This window comes from Lynx rufus, unplaced genomic scaffold (genome assembly GCF_022079265.1).
Source record: "Lynx rufus isolate CCGP_SWC_20201006 ecotype Redwood Valley unplaced genomic scaffold, mLynRuf1.p SCAF_16, whole genome shotgun sequence".
Lineage (NCBI taxonomy): Eukaryota > Metazoa > Chordata > Mammalia > Carnivora > Felidae > Lynx > Lynx rufus.
In genome coordinates, this window is record NW_025814830.1 from 10,333,481 (window position 1) to 10,354,004 (window position 20,524).

A 20,524-nucleotide genomic window follows, 5' to 3' on the forward strand; every position below is an offset into this window, starting at 1 on the left:
AAGAGTAGAAAAAGCTTCGTCCCATGGTCTGCGTATAAGTGCATTAGCTTCGCATGACCACTTAAACGTTTTGGGAATCTCTGATGTGTTAAAAAGTTGAATGGGCACGATGCATGGTGACTCCCATTACAATTTTTGAAACAGAAACATATTTTACAAAGAGGAAACCGGAACCAACATTTACAGAATCCCTGAGGCTTATCTGTACTTCTGCCAACCACTTAAAATTACTCTAATAGGATCTTCCCAAACAGTAGCATCCAGCTAGGGCTGGGCTTAGTATTCTGGCTAGGGAGTCAAAGATATTTCAACATTTCTGTATAACATGGGAAACTCTTTTAAAGAAAACCTTTATTTATTTATTTATTTATTTATTTATTTATTTATTTTTATTTAAAAATATTTTTTTTAACGTTTATTCATTTTTGAGACAGAGAGAGACAGAGCATGAACGGGGGAGGGGCAGAGAGAGAGGGAGACACAGAATCCGAAGCAGGCTCCAGGCTCTGAGCCAACAGCCCAGAGCGCGACGCGGGGCTGGAACTCACGGACCGTGAGATCGTGACCTGAGTTGAAGTCGGACGCTTAACTGACTGAGCCACCCAGGAGCCCCCCCCCTTTTTTTTAAAACAGTTCCAGACTTCTTTGAGAATCTGATCAGTGCTATGGACTTTCTCCCCTGAAAATGCTCTGCTTAGGATGAAGAAGGGGGTTACATCGGAGTCCTCTTGGAATCCTCTCTAGATTCCCCGTGTGACAGGGAGGGCTCCCCCTTGTGGCCAGATCCACCACTTCCACCACTGCCATAGACTTCCCCCCCCTCCCAACCCCATGGGGATGGAGTGGAAGCTCCCCATTTGGGGCTACTAAAGAGGTTCTTTCTGGCTGGCCCATGCACTGGCAGCCCAAACTCTGACAAGGGTTGAAATGAACTCTAGGGCCTGATTTCTGCTCTCTGGGGACAAAAGGGGATTTGGAGGAGATACCCTCTCCTTCCCTCAGGGAAGGGTTTGGCTTTTTGTTTTTGTTTTTTAATGTTTGTTTATTTTTGAGAGAGAGAGAGGAAGGGGCAGAGAGAGGGGGAGAAAGGATCCCAAGTGGGCTCTGTGCTGACAGCAGAAAGCCTGATATGGGACTCGTTGGGACTCAAACTCATGAACCAGAGCCTACTGGCCCCTCAGGGAAGGATCCTTAATCACTGTTTTCAGATTCAAGAGGCCTTTGGGCAACCTTCAGATGAGAAGCTACTGGCCCATCTCCCCAGAAGTGCTTGTGCCGCCCATATTTACAGTTATAGGCGGGGAGTTTGCTGAATAGATGAAAGGGTATAGAATGATTTGGGGCTTTAGGGAATTTTTTCCTCAATCACCCTTGATTTGGAAATTGAGAGACTGAAGCCCCCAAATTAAGATAATTAAGAAGCAACATGGGGCAGAAACAGGGCTATCACTTCCCATTTTATAGCATGATATGAATTCAAAGCACAGACTCTTGTATCAGACTGCTTGGGTTCAAATCCTGCCTTACCCCTAAAGTGTCCTGGGATCCTGAGCAAGCCCTTTAATTTGCACCTAACCTCCAAGATTGTGTTGACAGCATTGGTGGGACTGTGTCAAGAACAGAAACTGGCCTGTTACAATTGCTAAATAAATTTTTTTTAATGTTTATTCATTTTTGACAGAGAGAACGCGCACGTGAGCTCAAGCGGGGGAGGGGGCAGAGAGAGAGGGAGACACAGAATCCAAAGCAGGCTCCAGGCTCTGCGCTGTCAGCACAGAGCCTGACGCGGGGCTCAAACTCGCGAACTGTGAGATCATGACCTGAGTTGAAGTCAGATACTTAACCGACTGAGTCACCCAGGCGCCCCTAAATAAATTCTATTGCTACTGTTTTGCAGTGAAGAAAGGCAGGCTCAGAGAAGTGAAATTATTTTGACAGGAAAGGATGCAGGAAGGGCAGGATTAGAACTAGGGCCTATCTCCAAAGCCATTGAGTGTTGTTCACCCTCAAAGCAGTGTTTTTCAAACTGAAAGGCAAGACCCTGTAGAGGGTCAGAAAATCAGTTCAGCAGGGCCTCAAAAAGCACTGAAAAAAAAAAAAAATCCGAGTGTATGGTGCCTATGAGTAAATAGTATTTGATGGCACTTTCATTTCATACAGGTATCTATCTATCTATCTATCTATCTATCTATCTATCTATCTATCTACAGGTAAGTATACCTATGTGTGTACTAGGTCATTACCCTTGACTACTGATACCCCAAGGAGTTTGTACACAAGGCTTCAGTGAGATCCTCCATGTGTTGTAAACCATCCCAGGAGGGACAGGGGTTCCAGTTAGCTCAAGGAAGACTCAGAAATAGGGGAATGGGCCATGAACTGTTGGGCATGGAAAGGGGCAAAGAGGGTAGGCCACAGTAATCTTGAATCTAGATGAGAGCGGAAGGGTTCATTCTTTTTTTTTTTAACGTTTATTTATTTTTGAGACAGAGAGAGACAGGGGAGGGGCAGAGAGAGAGGGAGACACAGAATCGGAAGCAGGCTCCAGGCTCTGAGCCATCAGCCCAGAGCCCGACGCGGGGCTCGAACTCACGGACTGTGAGATCGTGACCTGAGCTGAAGTCAGACGCTTAACCGACTGAGCCACCCAGGCGCCCCGGGTTAATTCTTGAAACAAAAAATCTGCAAGAGCATACTCTGTGCCAGAACTTTGGCTGGGTAGTGTTAGCTACACAGTGATGACTGGGACAGTCCCGGTCTTTTCCCTGGTGGGGCGCTCTGTGCAGTGGAGGAGACAGACCTATCACCAGACAGTAAGACACTAAAATGGTCAGGGCTGTGATGGGGGAAGCCCATGAAGAAGGAATACAGAACAGCAAGTTCCAAGCGGAAAACCCATTAGCTGAGGTCGAGTTCCAGTATTAGGTTTACCTCTGGGGAACCTAAGGCCCGCCTCTGAGCCATACTTGCCTCTGCATCACTCTCACAGACTTAGGTGGACCTAAGACTCTTCACTTCCCAGCTAGGCCTCCTAGAAGTATGCACTAACCAATGTGTTACTTGCCAAGCTCCGTGGCACACTGGAACCCAAATTGAGGACAGCAGGCCCTACCCAACCTATGAGAAAGTTCTGGGAGACAGATGTCTCATAGGGCCTAGTACACTAGCTAACAAGTGGGCCAGGATCTGTGCAAAGCTCTTTTCTTACAGGGCGATTTTAAGGCCTTTGCAGGCCCAAATTACCCCATAAAAGTCCAATCCCTACTTAATTGCACATACTGTATATGATGAGCAGGTAGGGTTAGTATTTGGAGTCACAGAATGTTTAATTGATATAAAGTGTTCTGTTTAACATTAAAAAGTCCAATAGCTTGGTGACACAGCTCTGTTTCCATTTTGCAGATGTGGATTCAGAGGCACAGAAAACCGGTCAAGTCTTCTGCCTACAATCACCAGCAAGGGAATGAATGCAAAGCTGGGTTTGTGAGGCTTCAGAGCCTATACTCATCATGAGGGGACACACTGAAAAGACAACCCTCAAAACCCCCGCTCCGGGGCTCTTTAAGAGCCTCGGAACTGGTTGGAAAGGCGAGATCACAGTAAAGCGAGATCAAAGCGTATGTAAATAAAGACCAGGGGCTGCCGGGAAGTATCACTGCGGCGAGACATTAGGGAAAGCGGGTGTCAGAGTCCTACTGCGCCTGCGCCATCCTGTCTCTTCTTTCCGTCGGGCGCTTGCGCGTGGCACCTCCGTAACCCACATCGACCCAAACTTGCCTGTTGTACGCATGCGTCCTGCTCTGAGTCAGCCTCTTGCCCTTTCTTGCGCTTGCGCTCTAGCGCTCTCCGAGTTCATCCCTCGCTCTTTGACGTCAGTTCCTGTTTGTGGCGGGAGAGGGCGGTATTTCCGGCCAGAGGGTGGGAGGGGGCGGTAAGCGGGGGCCGGGGGGAGGGGGCGGGGGGGCCGCGCCGCGCGAGCCGTTGGGCCTGGCTCGGAGAAGGCGTTGCCGCTGCTGCTGCAGTTGCCGCCGCCAGGAAACACAAGGAGCGGGACCAAGCGCAGCGTGGCGATGGGCGGGAGTAGGGCCCCGCCGGAAAGGCTGGGCGGCCGCCGGTGACAGGTGAGTGCGCCAGCGCGTGTCCCTGAGCGCCTCCCCCCCACGATGGTCGCGTCCGGATCCCCCGCAGTGCGGCACTGGGCTGTACCACCGGTGCCCGCCGGGCGGGGACCGCGGTCCTCGGGGGCCCCCCTTCCGGAACTGAGTTGGGGGCGGACGCGCCGGGGGCGGTCAGACTAGCCCTGAGGGGCCGGGGGCGGGGGCGGCCGGCCGTACCACTGAGGCGGCGCGGGGGGGGGGGGTCACACCAAAGTGCGTTGACCGAACCACTGAAGAGCTGGGGTCTGAGGCCGTGGGATGGGAAGGGAGAGCCCGACCGGTGTGCGTGCCTTACCGAGTGTAGGGGGCCGTACCTATTCGGGGCTGTGGGAGCAGTTCCTTGAGCGTGTTTGGGGAGGTGGGGGAACTGCTGGGGAGGGAGCCGTACCAAGTGCGGCCGGGGTAGCGCCTTGTGGGTTATACCACTGAAGTGCTGGCGGGGGGGGGGCATCCCGAGAGCGTGGAGGAGCTCTGTATCAAAGGAGGAGGGTTGTGCTGTTTATAATCTTTGAGAGGACGGGCGGGGGTGGGGGACAGCCCCCAGTGGGTGTTCTGTGGAGTATCTTGGGAGGGCTGTAACGCGGAGTGTTGAGGAAGGGCTGCTGCCTCCCGAGTTTGGTGGGTGGGGCTTGGGGGTTTACCCTGAGCTAAAGCAGGGAGGATCGCTGTTGAACTTCTTGATGACTTTGGGGGGAAATTGTATGGTCACTGGGATTGTTGTTTGGTCACTGGGGCTGTTGTCTACCGCAGAACCTTTTCATATTATTAAGCTTTATTTTAAGGTGTGTGGGGTACCCCTGGAGCAAGTCCTTTGATTCTGTGGGCAGGAGATGTCTTGGAAGCCACTGTCTGAAGGTTCCTGAGCTTTCTGCTCCGTATTAGGGAGGGGAGGAGGTACTGAGCTTAGATTTGAGGAGCCATGTCCCCTGGGTCTGCTTGTTAAGCCTTAGGAGGAAGGAGTGTTTAGAAGAACACCTTTTCTGACAAGGCAAGGTGGCTGGGGACATCTTGATCCTTGGGATTCTGAAGACCCACATCCTCTCATTTGGTGGCTGCTTGGGCTCAGCACGAGGCCTCTGCTAGAGTAATCAGGTGGGTCCTCTGTGGTCTGCCTTTCAACCTTGTTCACTTTTCTCCTCACAGAGAAGCACTGGGAGTTCAGTCCTGGCCAGACCTTGTGGTGGGGGGGGGGGGGTGCAGATGAGCCAGGTGCCCATCAGGCCAATACAGATCATGGTGGGCTCCTCCATCCTGGCCATGAGGCTGTTTGTGTCTCCCCTAGGGTAGCTGTACAGCCTTCTGTCGTGTGCCATGTTTACGCTCCCCACCAGGCGATAACAGTTGGCTTCACCATTAGGCGGCCGTGAGGCTGAGTGCTGTTTTCCCAGCTGTTCCTCTCTGCATAGGCCAAGGGGATTTGGATTTGGGCGGGGGGACCCTGGTCCAGCCCGACCCTTCAGATTTCTCTGAAGGACTTCGGGTAGCCAAATCCCCCACAGATCTAGTTTCTCACTGTGGTCACTGGGTGGGTGCTTGGAGCCACTGCCCCTGCTCCCTAGGCCAACTTGTGACCTTGGCTTTCCTGGTAACCTTTGCCCTGGGTCTGGAGTTCCCGGGAGGGCTGGCTGTAGTCCCTGATTGACCTGGCTAACGTGGGCTGGTGATACGGTCGAAGGGGGCAGATGGTTGCTTCTGGTCTACATCATTGGCTTCCAAGCTGACTGGCTTCTGTGGTTGTGGTTCCTAGAGAATGGCCCTGGAGTCTCTTCGAGACCGTGGTGGCTCTGTAGAATTTTTCTCCACCTGGGGTTTGTTTCTCTGGTCTCCTGCCAACTTTTAGAGGGTTTGCTGGATGGGGTTGACAGCAGCAATAAAAACAATAATCATGAGATTGATGGCTGATGTTTATCGAGTGGATTCTGTGTGCCACACACTATTCAGAATGCTTCACATGGATTAGCGTGCTGAAGACTCACATCCTAGAGCCACACGTACTGTTGTCACGATCTCTGTTTTAGAAGGGGAAACAACAGACAGGCAAATCCTTTCCAGAGCCAGTGAATAGACATCCACTGTTATGTCAGGCATGCGGCAAACCCTTTTAGACCCATGACCTCATTTAAATCTCAAAACACACCTATGGGGTAAGTATGATAATGCCTGTTTTTTAGAGTCCTAAGAACTAGGTAGGCGTGTGATGCCCATTTTACAGATACGGAAACTGAGACACTGAAGCGAAATGATTTTCCTGCTGTGTCACAGCCAGAAGTAGTAGAACCGTGACGGGAACCCGTGGGCCTGGTTGGCCTCAGTGAACCTCTTGTTGACAACATAACTAGAGCGGTGGGTTAGTTGCCCCCGGGGTGGATATGGTGTCTCTCTCCATTTTGAGGAATGAGACACTGGGGCTCAGAGGAAGACTCGCTTTGCCCTCTGTCAGACCCTAGGCAGCAGGCTGGGCTTTGAACCCAGGTCAGCTTGCCCCTGGTGTCATGCGTTCTTTGTTCACCAGGTGCCAACCTGGAGTGGGTCTCTGTCACCTACAAGGCCCTGCCCTGGACCCTGCCAGCTGCACCCTTGGGCCTGCCCTTCCGTTTAGCCTGGGAGCCCAGGACTCTGCGGGCAGCCAGTCCAGCGGTTCTGGACTTGCTGGTGAAACTTGGTCCCCTCACTCAGAGTTGAGCCAGGGCGACTTTGAAGGTGGTGCATAGTGTGTGCTGGGAGCCAGGAGAGAACAGCAGGGGAGACATGCAGGGGATGACCTAGCTACCAGGGGCCCTGGTGTTAGATGTCCCTGCACAAGATGGTGTGGTGGGCCTGTGTGCAGGTTCTGGTGCCTTCACATTCTGGCTGTGTGACCTTGGGCCACAGTGTTCACCCCTTGTGCAGTGGGCTCTGAACGGCCCCCACTGAGGCTGCTGTGTGGATTTCATGAGTCAAGCCACAAGAAGCTTCTAGAATGGTGCGTGGCACTGCGCAGCTGCTCAGTCGGCAGTCCTGAGGGCATCCTCAGGGGGTCCTTCCCCCCACCCTACCCTCAGCCCTCTCAGGCGTCCTGGTGTCCAGCTCCCCAGCCTGGCCCAGCCAGAATCCAGGAATCCGTGTCCTGGTTTCTAACCCCTGTAAAGAGCTGCGCTGAAGTGATTATCTGAGCATGGGGTTCCAACCCAGCCCTACCACTCCCTGGCTGTGTGACCTTGAGCAGGTTCCTCAACCTTTCTGAGCTTTCATTGTCTGTGTCTTGGGATGAGAATTCCCCTTGGTAGGTTGTTGTGAAGGGTAAATGGGTTGATTTGTGGAAAGCGTTTACAGCCCTGCTGGCCTAACAGTCTCCAGCAAACGTTTCCTGTTCTCACTATTTCAGAAGAGTGCCTGACACATGATGAGTCCTCAGATTATCTTAGCAATTATAATTCTTCATTATTTCTGCTAGGATTCTGAAGGCCCTTCCCCGGTTACAGATCCTTGTCAGGGAACACCGGGAGGAGGGCCTGGCTGAAATTAGCATCTCCATTTTCCCAAGGAGGAAACAGGTTTTGGAGGGTTGGGGCGGGGGTGGGGACGTATAATCAAATAAAGAGTGGCGAATGCAGTACCCAGGCTGCCTCCTCCTCCCACACAGTTGCTGCCCAGAGCTCCTCCGAGGTCAGACTCTACCTAGCTCCTTTTCAGACGGCAGGCTCTTTCTAACCCTCCTTCCTGTATGTGCTTTTATTGAATCTCCGCCACAGCCCACCAGGAGTAGCAGGAAGGGCCTTGACCCAGGTGAGAACAGCCCTTTTGAAGGCTGAGGCAGAAGGTTGGGTGTGAGCAGGGTGAGTAGCAGAAGTGCTGGAGGGAGTCACCTGTGCAGAACCACGTGGGGGGGCTGGGGGGGGGAGAAGTGTGCATTTGATCCCTAAGGCATTGCAGAGCTGAAGCTTTTTGGTGATCCGCTGTCATTTATCGAGCACCTGCTGTGTGCAGGTGCCAGGGTCATGGTGGTACACTCAACAGAGGCGTCACCTCCATGGAGCTGAGGGAGACAAGCCCTAAACCTGGTGAAGAAATGACAGGTTAAAGGGAGGTGCCGGGCAATGGGTTAAAATGAGGTGTGACTGGGAGCTTCCTTAGTTGAGCTGTCGGGAAGGCCTCGGAGCTGGTCCCAGCTGATCCCAGATCGACCAGGTGAGTGAGGAGAAGGAACAGCCTTGGGGCATGGTGGGGGGGAACCACAGTGCTAGAGTTGAAAGCTTGGCGAGGTCAGGGACCTGTGGCACAGAGGCCTCAGTGAGGGGGCGGGTGTGGGAGGGGAGGCCAGGGGCTGCGAGCGGGCAGGGGTCAGAGCCTTGCAGACTGCTCTGAGGAGCAGCGTGGTCAGATTTAGAGGGTGCCTTTTGCCATAAGAGGTTCTCACTCAGGCTTTTGCCTGGGGTGGGGGGTGGATTTTAGAGCCGGTCTGGGAGTTTCACATGCCTCCCACTTCCCCCTTGAGTAGAATCACTGCCTTAGAAACGGCCAAGGGTGATGGTCGCCTCCCTCCTCTGTGGTTTTCACACCGCATTCCCCAGGGCCCATGGCTGTTCCGTTTAGGGACAGATGGGGGGAGGCTTGGTGAGGTGATTTGTGCCTACCCCTCCCCAATGCAAACAGCTGGGCTTAATATTAAATAACCGTGCAGAACAACGGTGATACCTGATGAAGGCTCGACTGATTCTACCTTCCACTCGGCTTGTATGCCAGAGGGCTTGCCACATTCCTGGTGTGGCTCTAGAACTTGGAAGACCGGACCTTAGGGGCTTACCTTCTAGTGTCGACAGGTGCCCAGCAAACAAATCTGTGGCGGGATATCAGTTTGTGATAAGTGTTATGAAGGCAAACTGAATAGGGATCAGGGGAAAGAGAGTGTGGGGATATTACTGTGTTTTAGCTGGGGTGATCAGGGAGGGCCTCCTGGAGGAGGTGACATGTAGGTAGGGATTAGAGTGCTGTAAAAGGAGCATGGGAAGACTTGAGTGAAGGTCCCTTAGATTGAGGAGGAATCGGCTCTGATTCCCACCTCGCAGAAGCCTGGAGAACCTCGGTAACCTGTGCCGGGTCTGGCAGTGTTGGGGACGGGCTCTGAATTTGGGCAATGTGGCTCCAGAGTCTTCCCAAACCAGCAAGGTGCTTGGTAATTGTGGGTGAAAGTGGCTTCTAATCCTGCACCTGAGCCTCATACTTAGTGCAGTAAGAGGGGCCAGCCTGTCTCTGAACTGTCTTCCTGGAAGGAGTGGAGACCCTCAGAGCAAACCTCCTGGGGAGAAAGCCTTTGGGGTGGGAAGGGATGGAAAGGAGTGTCTTTTGCAGTTGATCTCCAGGCCTCTGGAGGACTAGGGACACCCCTCCCTGGGCCTCTCTTCAGCTTCCCAAGAGCTCTCAGTGGAAGGCTCTCAACCACCAGGCCTCTGGGCTGCACGGTGGGGTGGTTCCGTGGCAGGCTCTTCTGGACAACCAGCCAAGCAGCAAGAGGCCCAGCTAGGGGAGACAGTCCTGGGAGCAGGACCAGGAGGGAGGGAGCGAGGGAGCAGGGGGGGGTGGGAGGGGCAGGGGTGGGGGGTGGGAGCTCGGGCCTGGCCCCTCTTGGGGGCAGGACCCACCGCCAACTCAGCACCCGCAGCAGAGCCTGGCTGCACTGGGTGCGTGAAGCAGGGGACAGCAAGGCGCTCCGGGGTTGGCTAAGGGAAGACCTACATGTAGAGGTCCGTGCAGGAAGTTCCTCGAGCCCAGCCGTTCTGCCCAGGAAGCTCGTCCGCAGATGTTGTTTCTAAGGGTGAGGCCAGAAATCCAAGCCTGCCTTGGTTTGCCACCTCGTGAGCCCTTTCCGAAGGGACTGGGGCAGCTGCCGCTCTGTCGCCTCTCTCCCTAGCCCTCCCTGGCCTGATTTCAAGGTCTTCATCATAAGGTGGGTTGTTGCGTCGTGGTCTGGGCCGACCTGGGTTTGCACCCTGCTCCTGGCCTCTCCCTTGGTTGCTGTGGAACCCTGGTGTCCTTGTGTCAACTCTTTGAGGTGCATTTTGCTCAGTGGAAATGGGAACATCCCCTCCAAGCGGGGCTGTAGGGTGGATTCAGGGATCTCATTTGTCAGAAAGTGCTTGACGTGGGGCCTCCTGGGACGGTGCTCCAGTGGATCCGTGCTGCCGCTGGAGATGGTCAGCCGGGGTCAGGTTGGGCATCTGAGAGCAGCCAAGGGGCTCTGGATGCAACCAGCCTGGGCTTGTTGATGGAGCGGTGGGAGGAGGTGGCAGGCCGATTAGCCGAGTGAGGTTCCTGCCGGGGAGGGCTAGGGAGGAATATTCATCACACCCGTCACCAAGGCCCCCTGGCCCCCCTCAAGCCAGACATGACGTTGAGCAGCCTGCGCATGCGTTGAGCTCCGGCACAGCAGCCTATGAGTGGGTAAGAGTCACTGCCATTGGTAGTTAGGAAACTGAGGCACAGAAAGCTATATAGAATGCTGTGTTGCTGAGAGCTAGCAGGGTGGCCTTTTTGTGCTGGGCCCTGCTCTGGGGCCTAAGGCCTGAAGCGCCTGCTCTCACCTGTCCTCACCATGACCTGGGAGCTCAGTGTAACTTTCCTCCCATTTTATAGGTGAGCAAATGAAGGCCCATGCAGGTTATTAGATTTGCCCAAAGTCACAGTGTTAGTTGGTAACAGACATGAAATTTGAACCCAGCTCTATCTGGGGTTAAGTTTGCTTCTTTAAGACTGACTCTTCTGCCTCTGATCAATGCCATGGCCACTGTTTCTGAGGTCATTAGTTGTGGTGGTGGTGTTTTTAAAAATACTTTATTTTGGGGGGGCGCCTGGGTGGCTCAGTTGGTTAAGCATCCAACTTCGGCTCAGCTCATGATCTCACAGTTCGTGGGTTCGAGCCCTGCGTCAGGCTCTGTGCTGACAGCTCAGAGCCTGGAGCCTGCTTCGGATTCTGTGTCTCCTCTCTCTGTTCCTCCCCTGCTCACCTTCTGTCTCTCTCTCTCAAAAATGAATAAAGATTTAAAAAAATTAAAATATTTTTTATTAAAATATTTTTTATTAAAATTAAAAAAATTTTTTTTTTGAGAGATAGGGCGTGAGCCAGAGAGAGGCAGAGAGAGAGAGAGGGAGACACGGAATCTGAAGCAGGCTCCAGCTCTGCATTGTCAGTACAGAGCCTGATATAGGGCTTGAACCCACAAGTCTTGAGATCGTGACCTGCCAAAGTCAGACATTTATTTATTTTATTTTATTATTTTATTTTATTTTATTTTATTTTATTTTATTTTATTTTATTTTATTTATTTATTTATTTATTTTTAATATTTTTATTTATTTTTGAGACAGAGAGAACAGAGCATGAGCAGGGGAGGGGCAGAGAGAGAGGGAGACATGGAATCCAAAGCAGGCTCTAGGCTCTGAGCTGTCAGCACAGAGTCCAACGTGGGGCTCGAACTCATGGACTGTGAGCTCATGGCCTGAGCTGAAGTCAGACGCTTAACCGACTGAGCCACCCAGGTGCCCCCAAAGTCAGACATTTAAATGATGAGCCACCCAGCCGCCCCTAAAGATTTTATTTTTAAGTAATCTTTACACTCAATGTGGGACTGGAACCCACAACCCTGAGATCAAGAGTCGTACGCTCCACTGACTGAGCCAGCCAGACACCTCTCATTACTGTTGTTCCAAATGATCTTTTTTGTTTTCTTTTCTCCTAGACAGAGCCAGCACTAAGTAGGTCTCAGTTGTTCTGGAAATGACTGGATTAGCTCTGTTCGATCCCTGCTTTGGAGATGGGGTACAGCTGCCTCTCTCCACCCCCTAATGCCCAGAGAGCCCGGCCTTGGCCAGCCTCTTCCTTTCCCTGAGCCGAGGGTGGGGGTGAAGGTTGGGAGGTACTCCCCTACCCCTGCCTTGGGGTCTGATTCCTGAAAGGCCTCTGGAGCCAGCCCGTGGCTATTTTTGATCATTTGTGTATCCCATTCTTTCACCAGATAATTTATCGAGTACGTACTATGTGCCGTGTATAGTTTTAGATGCCAGGGAGTGGCATCCAGTCTGCTGGAGGAGGCAGAGAAGTAGCGTTTGTTGTACAAGTGCTTGGTGCCGCCGAGGAAGGGAACAGAGATCTGGCTGGACTTGGTGGGAGGGGAACTTGGGGAAGGCTCCCAAGGTGAGGCATTCAGGCCTTGACATGAAAACCCAAAGGAACGGGCCAGGCAGGGGTGCAGCATAGGTAAAGGTCCTGAGGTGGGATATGCCTCAGTGTGGTGACGCTTGAATACTTGCCACTGGAGCTGGGAGAGTGGGGTGGCGGGAGAGGAGGGTGGCAGGGCTCAGCTCTGGCAGGCAAGTCTGTGCTTCTCAGACTGGTGTCCAAAGACCTGGAGGGGGTGGGGGGTAGTGGCGGGTGTTAAGCATGTGTTTTTGGGGTAGTGTCTGCGACTTGTCTACTTTTTTTAGCTGTTTTCAACAAGTTAATATGTTAACCAACTAGTGACAGTATTAACATAGCTGCTCTTCCATAGCTCTGATGAACTAAGGCTCAGGCTGGCCCTTGACTTTGGAGTTGGCCTTTGTGTCATTATCACCTCTTTTCCAAAGTGCTGGCTCCATCCCCAGCTGTGTTTGAAGCAGGTATCGTTGGGTCCCCATGATGACCCTGGATTGCCCCCCGCCCCCCCAAAAAAAGACATCTTTTGAGATAACATAAGCACATGCTCAGGTTCGTAGTAACGTCCTGTTTTAGAGATGAGGACCCTGAAGTTCAGAGAAGCGACCTGTGTGGCCTGGAGGTAGTAGTCAGGATTTGACTTGACCAGCCCTCTGGGGGTGGATTTGGGCCTCTGAGCCCTGTCTCAGCTCTCTGGGCTGAGTGGGTCCGGGCTGGCAGTGATGGAGCCACATGGGAGCTTCTCTTCGGCAGGCTGGGGTCATCCAGCCCCTTGGGCCCCTCCAGCCTCCCACTGCTTCATCAGAGAGGTCCCGGACAGCTATACCTCCTGGAGGCCAGCCACTAGCCGTGTGTGGCTGGTTACGTTTTAGTGAATTAAGTGTAAATACAAGTAAAAATTCAGTTTCTTAGTTGCACTAGCCGCTATAGCTACATTTCCATTATTACAGAAAGTTCTGTTGGCTAGATCAGCCATCTCCTGCACTCACCCACTGTGTGATCTTGGGCATGTGACGTATTCTCCCTGGGTCTCAGTTTCCTCTTCTGAAGAATGGGGATAGTAATAGCATCTGCCTCCCAGGGTTGCTAGGAGAATTGATAGGAATCCAGACCCAGCACGTTGTGAGCACTCAGTAAATGTTAGCCATGGGTCAGACTGCCTGTTTGCTCCTAGGTGCCCTAGGGATGAGGAGGGGACTCACGCCACCAGACCCTGCCTCAAAGCTGCTGGCCAGGGAAACAGGCAGATGATGATATGGAGCAAAGCCTGTGAGGCCGGAACCCCTCAGCCAGACCGGAGGGGGGCCCGGTGTACTTGCTGGTGCCTGTGTTTGTGTACAAGGCGGGGGTGGGAGGGGGTGGGGGGGCAGCGCCCGGGTTGCAGGGCGTTGGGGATGTGGGAGGGGATGTGGGAGGTGGGAGGAGACTCGGCCTCTTGAGTGTGGGCAGAGGGAGGTGGAAGAGGCACAGGGCTGGGAAGGACGTGATCCAGTTTCCTCGCCTGCGTCCTGGCTGCCCAGCATTGGATACTTAGTCCTTCTGTCCTCAGTTTCCTCTTTGGTAAAATGTGGGTCCTTGTGGTCCCCAAGTGAGCCAGAAGGTGAGGGTGTCGGGCCAGTGCATAGGGCTTCTTCCGGGGACAGCTGGAGAAGGCGGCTGTGATACAACCCCCGCCTCAGTGGGGCCAGGAGCTCCGCATCCCGCCTCACCTCCAGCCAGACAGTTCCCCATCTGTCCCTAAGAAACAGCCACAGCCCTTACGGTGAACTCCCAGGCCCTGCCCAGTCAGGCACCCCGGCTTCCGCAGTCACACGTGCCCCGTTCCCCTCCACCCTCCTGACTGGCTCCCGTGCAGGCCACCCCTGGCCTTGGTGCCACCCTCCTGCGGCCTGGAGTGCTCTTCCCCTCTCCCCTGGCCCCGTGGCTACCTCATCTCTCAGGTTTCTGCTCCCATTTCACCATCTCGGGTCCGTTTTCTGACCACCCTGGATAAAACCGGAAACCCTTACCCCTTCCCACAGACCTAGTCCTCGGTGTGCTGCTTTTATCCGTGACATTTGTCAACTTCTGTTACAGCATGTAATTTGCCTATTCATTTAGCTTCATTTTGAGGCCTGCCCACCCTCCCCCCCCCCCCCAAACTCCCCCAGGGCAGGGAGTTCTGTTTTGGTCACTGCTGCCTCCTGGTGACTAGAGCACTGCTGACACGGCCTAAGTGCCAGGTTTGTGGAATGAATGAATTCAGGACTTTTTTGTTTTGCCTTTACTTGACACAGTTCTGGCCCCAAAAGCTGGGATTGTGTTTGCTACCGCTACCCTTAGTTAATGAAAGCTCTAGGCCCGGCCTGTGGTGGGGACACAGTGGGGACCAGGACACTCCCATCCCTGCTTTGTGGAGCTCCCAGTCCAATGAGGGAGGCACCATTACCCAGATAATTGTACAGGTGACTGAGCACATTAGACGTAAGTGCTGTGAGGGGACAGGTAAGGCTAAGGTCTGAGGATCTGTGACTCATTGTGGGGCAAGGACAGACAGGGGAGGCTTCCCTGAGGAAATGAGGATTTAGCAGGTAAAGATGGGTGAGCAGTGCCAGGTAGGGGACTAGTATGTGCAAAGGCCCTGGGGTGAGAGAGAGAGCGAGCAAGGAGTGTTCAAGGGACCAGGAGAAGGGGAAAGTGTGTGTGGGGGTGGTGCTGCTGATCAATGAGGCAGGAGAATAGGCAGGGGCCACTTCAGGTGGGCCCTTGTCTCCACAAAAGCCTTGGATGTGATCCCCAAGCAGGGGAGGGACAGGGTCAGAGCTCTGGTTGGAGGGTCTCTCACAGCTGCAGCCTGGTGCAGTCGGTGTGTTTGGAGCCCGTGACCAGGCTGACTTCGATATCTGCCATGATTTCTGTGGGTGCTGCAAGGCCCTAGGTGGCGGGGTGAGGGGGAAGGTGTGGGGCGGGGGTGGCGAGGAAGAGAAGGAAATCTGCTCTGTGCTTATTCTTGTCCCGGTATCTTTTGCAGCCCGCCTACTCTTCAGTCTGCTTCCAGTCCTACCTGCTCCAAGCAGACAGATGGGGCAGCTGGGGGGAGTGTGTGGTGTTCAAGAGAAAAAAGGGATCTTTAATGCTGCCTTTGTACCAAGGAGGTAGAGTAGGTAAAAATTCACGTAGTACAGAGATGTGCGACGTGGGAAGTGAGGGTCCCTGTGTCTCCACCCACCAGAGGAAATAATAACACCTGATAGGTGTTGAGCGTTTGCCACATTGGCAAAGTTCAAAGGACTTTATGTGGATTAACTCATTTATGCCTCACAGCAGCCTTGGAGTGTGTACTGTTCTTAGCTCTAATTTACGGATGGGGAAACTAAGGCAAGGAAAGGGGAAGTGATTTGCCCAAGGTCACACAGCAAGTGGCAGAGCTGAAGTTGAGGCGCATTTGGTCCCGGAGGCAACTTTGACTCCTGCCCCTATGCGTGCAATGTTTTGTTTAAACACGTACCTCCTCCTGGCCTCTAGCCTAAGGTACTCTTCCCTGGAACATCCACTGTCGATGATGGGATGACGGCTTTTCTGAAGACGATGCTGTAGAAGACAGTTACACTTGGACGGTGACAAGGACGACTGGCTCAAGAATGTCAGTGTGTGAGAAAGAATCAGAATTAGGCCGTGTGCTGTGTACTTGTTGGTGTTGCAGAAAAGGGAGGAGGGGGCGGAGCGCCTGGGTAGCTCGGTCAGTTAAGCATTCAACTTCGGGTCAGGTCATGATCTCACAGTTCGTGAGTTCGAGCCCCGCGTCGGGCTCTGTGCTGACAGCTCAGAACCTGGAGCCTGCTTTGGATTTGTGTGTCTCCCTCTCTGTGTACCCCTACCTCACTTGTGCTCTCTCTCAAAAATAAACATTGGGGGGAAAAAAGATTATAAAAGTGCCTGGGAGGGTAGAATTCACAGGTACCGAGCGCTTAGGTCGCCTGGCGTGTACTGTGTGCTGAGTGCGACACAGGCGCTCATTCACTCTTTGGTGTGGTCACATCAGCCGCTACTACAGAGCCAGACCCCTTGTGCAGGCACTTAGGTTGCTTCCGGGCTCTCACTGTTTCAGCAGCTACACCTTCAGTCGGGGGTGGGGGGGTGACTTTGCCCCCAGGGAACATTTGGTAGTGGGGGAGGACATTTTTGATAGTCACAACTCAGGGGAGGGTGTGCCGTGGGCTTTAGCAAGTAAAGACCAGGAATGCTGCTAAACCTCCCTTGTGCACAGCGGCCCCCGTGACAAGAATTCTCGGGCCCCAAATAACACTCCTGCTGAGATTGAGAAACCCCGCTTTAGGACAACCTCTGTACGTTTTCCGAACCTCCTAAGCATTTTTTGCAGGAGAATTTCCGACAGGGACATTTTCCACTTCGTTAGTTTTGTTGAAGTGCCCTCCCAAAACACGGAACCAGTTCACAGAGCTGCGGATGGCACATGAGGGAGTTGTTTCCCTCCGCTCGCCCCGTGAGCCTTTCCTTCCAGATTCCCATAAGCAGGTGCTGCCTGTTGAAGGACAGGTTCCTGTTGTCTTTGGATTATGATTTTTTTTAATGTTTATTTATTCTTGAGAGGGAGAGTGCAAGTGGGGGAGGGGCAAAGAGCGAGGAAGACAGAATCCTAAGGCTCCGAGCTGTCAACACAGAGCCTGATGCGGGGCTCGAACTCATGAGCCCAAGTTTGATGGTTAACCGACTGGGCCACTCCGGCGCCCCTGTTATCTTTGAATTTAATCTCCTGAGCAAGTCTTCCTCCATCCAGGAGCTGTAGGGAAGGCAGACTAGAGGGCAGGCGACAGGCTCCTGGGGCTTGCAGCACAGGGAAGGAGCCCCACCTTGCTGTCTCCAGCTCCAGGAGATGCAGAGCCTCGGCTCCCCTCCTGCCTCCTTGTGCCATCTGTGCTGTCTGGCATAGAAACCAGGTCAGGGAGAGGGGGCCAGAGAAAAAAGAACTTGATAAATGGCAAGGAAAGGAATCTAACTTACTCTGAGCCTGTTCTGGGCACAGGGCTTCTTCACTCTGCACGTTCATTCCACAAATACTTACGAAGCACCCACTCTGTACCCGGCACCCTGCAAGGCTCAGAGGATCCAGCAGGCCCAAGACAGGCAAGAGCCCTTGCCCTTACCATGCTGACATCATAGTGGGGGGAGGTCGACAATAAGGTATAATAACTAAGTAAATACATATGGTCACGCCAGCAATAAAGTGCTTATAGAGAAAAATAAAGGGTAAGGGGAGGTAGGGTGGGTGCTCCCTTTTGTCTAGGAGGCTTCTCAAAGAAAGTGACCTGAGCAGAAGCTGAAGAAAGTGGGGTGGGGCCCTGCAGATACCAGGGAGCAGAGCATCCCAACTGAGGGGCAACAGGTGCAAGGGCCCTGAGGTAAGGGTGTCCTGGTGTGCTGGGGGAGCCACGGGAGTAGGCATCGTCGAAATGGAGTGTGTTTAGAGAAGTAAAGGGAGGACCGTGCAGACCTCATAGGGTTCAGAGGCTCCTGTAAGGCCTCTGACTTTTGCTCTGTGTAAGATGGGGACACGGAGTGTTTGAGCACAGGAGGGATGGGCTCTGACTCAGGTGGTCACAGGATCCCAGACTATAGATGTGAGGACAGAAGCACGAGAGCTCAGCGAGGCTTTACAACAGCCCTACCCCCTCGCCAAGCAGCCCTACTCTTACAAATGAGGAGACAGGTTTGGAAGGACCCTTCCCGGGACCTGGTCCCTTCCCAAGGCTGCCATTAGGGCCTCTCCTCAATGGCCCTGCATCGTCTTGTAAGTTGCCTCTCATGGATCTGACTCCAGCACTGTGAGATGAAGCTTCTGAAGAAGGTACTATGGTTTGGAAACCACTGAGCAATAAATAACACCCGTGAATCAAATAGATGGGAATAAAAATGTCTTAAATAAGTTTTTTTAATGGTTTTGTTAAGTTTATTTATTTCGAGAGAGAGAGAGGGGGACACAGGGAGGGGCAGTGAGAGAGGGAGAGAGACAGCCAAGCAGGCTCTGAACCGTCAGTGGAGAGCCAGATGCGGGGCTTGAACTCACGAACCGTGAGATCATGACCTGAGCCAAAACCAGGAGTGGTCACCTAGCCAACTGAGCCACCCAGGTGCCTCTTTTTTTTTTTTTTTAATGTTTATTTATTCTTGACGGAGAGAGAGAGATAGAGCATGGGCAGGGGAGGGTCAGAGAGAGAAGGAGACACAGAATCCGAAGCAGGCTCCAGGCTCTGAGCTGTCAGCACAGAGCCCGACGCGGGGCTCGAACTCACAGACCGTGAGGTCATGACCTGAGCCGAAGTTGGACGCTCAACCTACTGAGCCACCCAGGCACCCCAGGTGACTCTGTCTTAAAGAAGTTTTAAAATAAATTATCATAGAGCGTTTGAGACATAACGATAGAGTAAGTCAGTGACACTCGTGTAGTCAGCGGCTATTTAAACAAACAAAAGCTTGCCAGAGTGGTCCGAGCCTCCTTGGGGACCCCCGTTCAGTCGCCTTCCCCTGTCACTGTTCAGAACAGATCACTGCGAGCAGCGGTTTTCATTCCCATTCAGCTTGCTTCTGTGCAGAGCTGAAGGTACCCTGCCCCCACGCCAGCCTGCTCCCCAGGCTGTGGGGCTGGGGGTGTGCTGTCTGCTCCCTCCTGGGGTGTATGTCCCATCTCCAGTGGGATCATTGTAGACATGGGAGCACTACAGTCACAGAGGGTGTCACTTGCCTGTGGCCACACAGCTGGGAAGCCAGCAGAGCCTGGGGTTGAAATTCCGATCCTCTGGACCCCTGATTGCTCCTTCTTACTCAACTGGTGACGTGGTGTCATCAGGCAGAGCATCCTTGGGGTGGGCGAGCCCTGGACGCCAGGAGCCCCGATGTCCGCTTCCACATTCTCTGGACTCTCTAACCCAGCTTCTCTTTTTAGGCGCTCTGTGTGTGTGTGTGTGTGTGTGTGTGTATTTTTGAGAGAGAGACAGAGCGCGCTCAAGCATGGGGTGGGGGGTGGGCAGAGGGAGGAGACAGGATCTGAAGCAGGACTGTTGTGACAGCAGAGAGCCTGATGCAGGGCTTGAACTCACTGTGAGATTATGACCCGAGCCAAAGTTGGATGCTTAAACAACCAGCTGAGCCACCCAGGCGCCCCCCCTACCCAGCTTCTTTTTTTTATAGTTTTTGTTGTTGTTGTTATAAAATACGGAAAAATACATTAAGCCCATTTTGTATGGTACGGTATAACAAATGGATGCAGAGCAGAGGCCTGCGTAACCACAAGAGAGTATGGTCAGCTCCCAGAAATCCCCCCTCCATTGCTCCCAAAGCTACCTGCTCTCCTGACTTTTGCAGATTTGTTTCCTTGACGTTCTGCACTTTTTTTTTTTTTTTAATTCTTATTTATTTTGAGAAGGGGGGAGTGAGTGGGAAGGGGCAGAGAGAGAGAGGGAGAGAGAGAATCCCAAGCAGAGCCCAGTACGGGGCCTGAACTCACACAAACAGTGAGATCATGGTCTGAGCCGAAGTCAAGAGTCAGGTACTCAACCGACTGAGGCACCCAAGTGCCCCATCTGCATAATTTTATAAGTGAGAAGTGCACCCCTAAATAAGTGGTGTGACGTCTGTTCTGAACTTGCTGTGAATGGACTCACACTTGATGTGTTGCTTTGTGTCCGGTTTCTTTTATTTCACTGTGACCTGCTTACGCTTTGTCCCTGTTGTATGTGTCTGTACTAAGTGGAGGAACGTTCTGCTGTATGAATTTACCACTGCTTGTCCATTCTCCTGTGGGTAGGCATCTGGTCTGTTTGCAGATGGGGGGGTACTGTGAGTGTTGCTGTTGTATGTGCCCTTTGATAAATACACACACTCCTTTCTGTTGAGGGTTTGTGGGTTTAGGGATTGCTGGGTCATGGGGTAGGCATATACTGAGTTTTAATTTTTACTGCCAGTTTTCCATGGTGGTTGAACCATTTTATACTTACGCTGGGAGGTATTCCTTTGTATCCTTACCAACTCTTGGCATTGTCAGTCTTTAAAATTTCAGCCATCCTAGCAGGCGATTTTAATTCACATTTCCCCCTAACTAATGAGACGGTGTGCGTTCCTTGGTTGTGTGAGTGTCCTCTCTTGTGAAGTGCCCTTGCTCTTTTCGCCTTGCCTCCCAGGCGGCTCACCTTGAGCCTACAAGCTG

The 20,524-nt window shown here is 52.9% G+C and overlaps 2 protein-coding genes across 6 annotated transcripts in view; both read left to right on the top strand.

Annotated features, from left to right (window-relative positions):
* Positions 1 to 3,482, top strand: part of CUNH19orf47 (chromosome unknown C19orf47 homolog) — a 36,328-nt gene extending 32,846 nt beyond the window's left edge. For 3 of the 4 annotated variants that reach the window (XM_047078042.1, XM_047078046.1, XM_047078043.1), the window contains one exon: positions 3,403 to 3,482. The gene's annotated coding sequence lies outside the window, so the exon portion shown is untranslated. The remainder of the gene's footprint in view (positions 1 to 3,402) is intronic. The other variant, XM_047078044.1, reaches the window with a different exon arrangement.
* An 11-nt stretch (positions 3,483 to 3,493) lies between these two features.
* The window catches only part of AKT2 (AKT serine/threonine kinase 2), a 51,016-nt gene continuing 33,985 nt past the window's right edge, over positions 3,494 to 20,524 (top strand). Inside the window, exon 1 of one of the 2 annotated variants that reach the window (XM_047078041.1) lies at positions 3,494 to 3,617. The gene's annotated coding sequence lies outside the window, so the exon portion shown is untranslated. Of the gene's footprint in view, positions 3,618 to 3,960; positions 4,122 to 20,524 lie in introns of those variants that run through there. The other variant, XM_047078040.1, reaches the window with a different exon arrangement.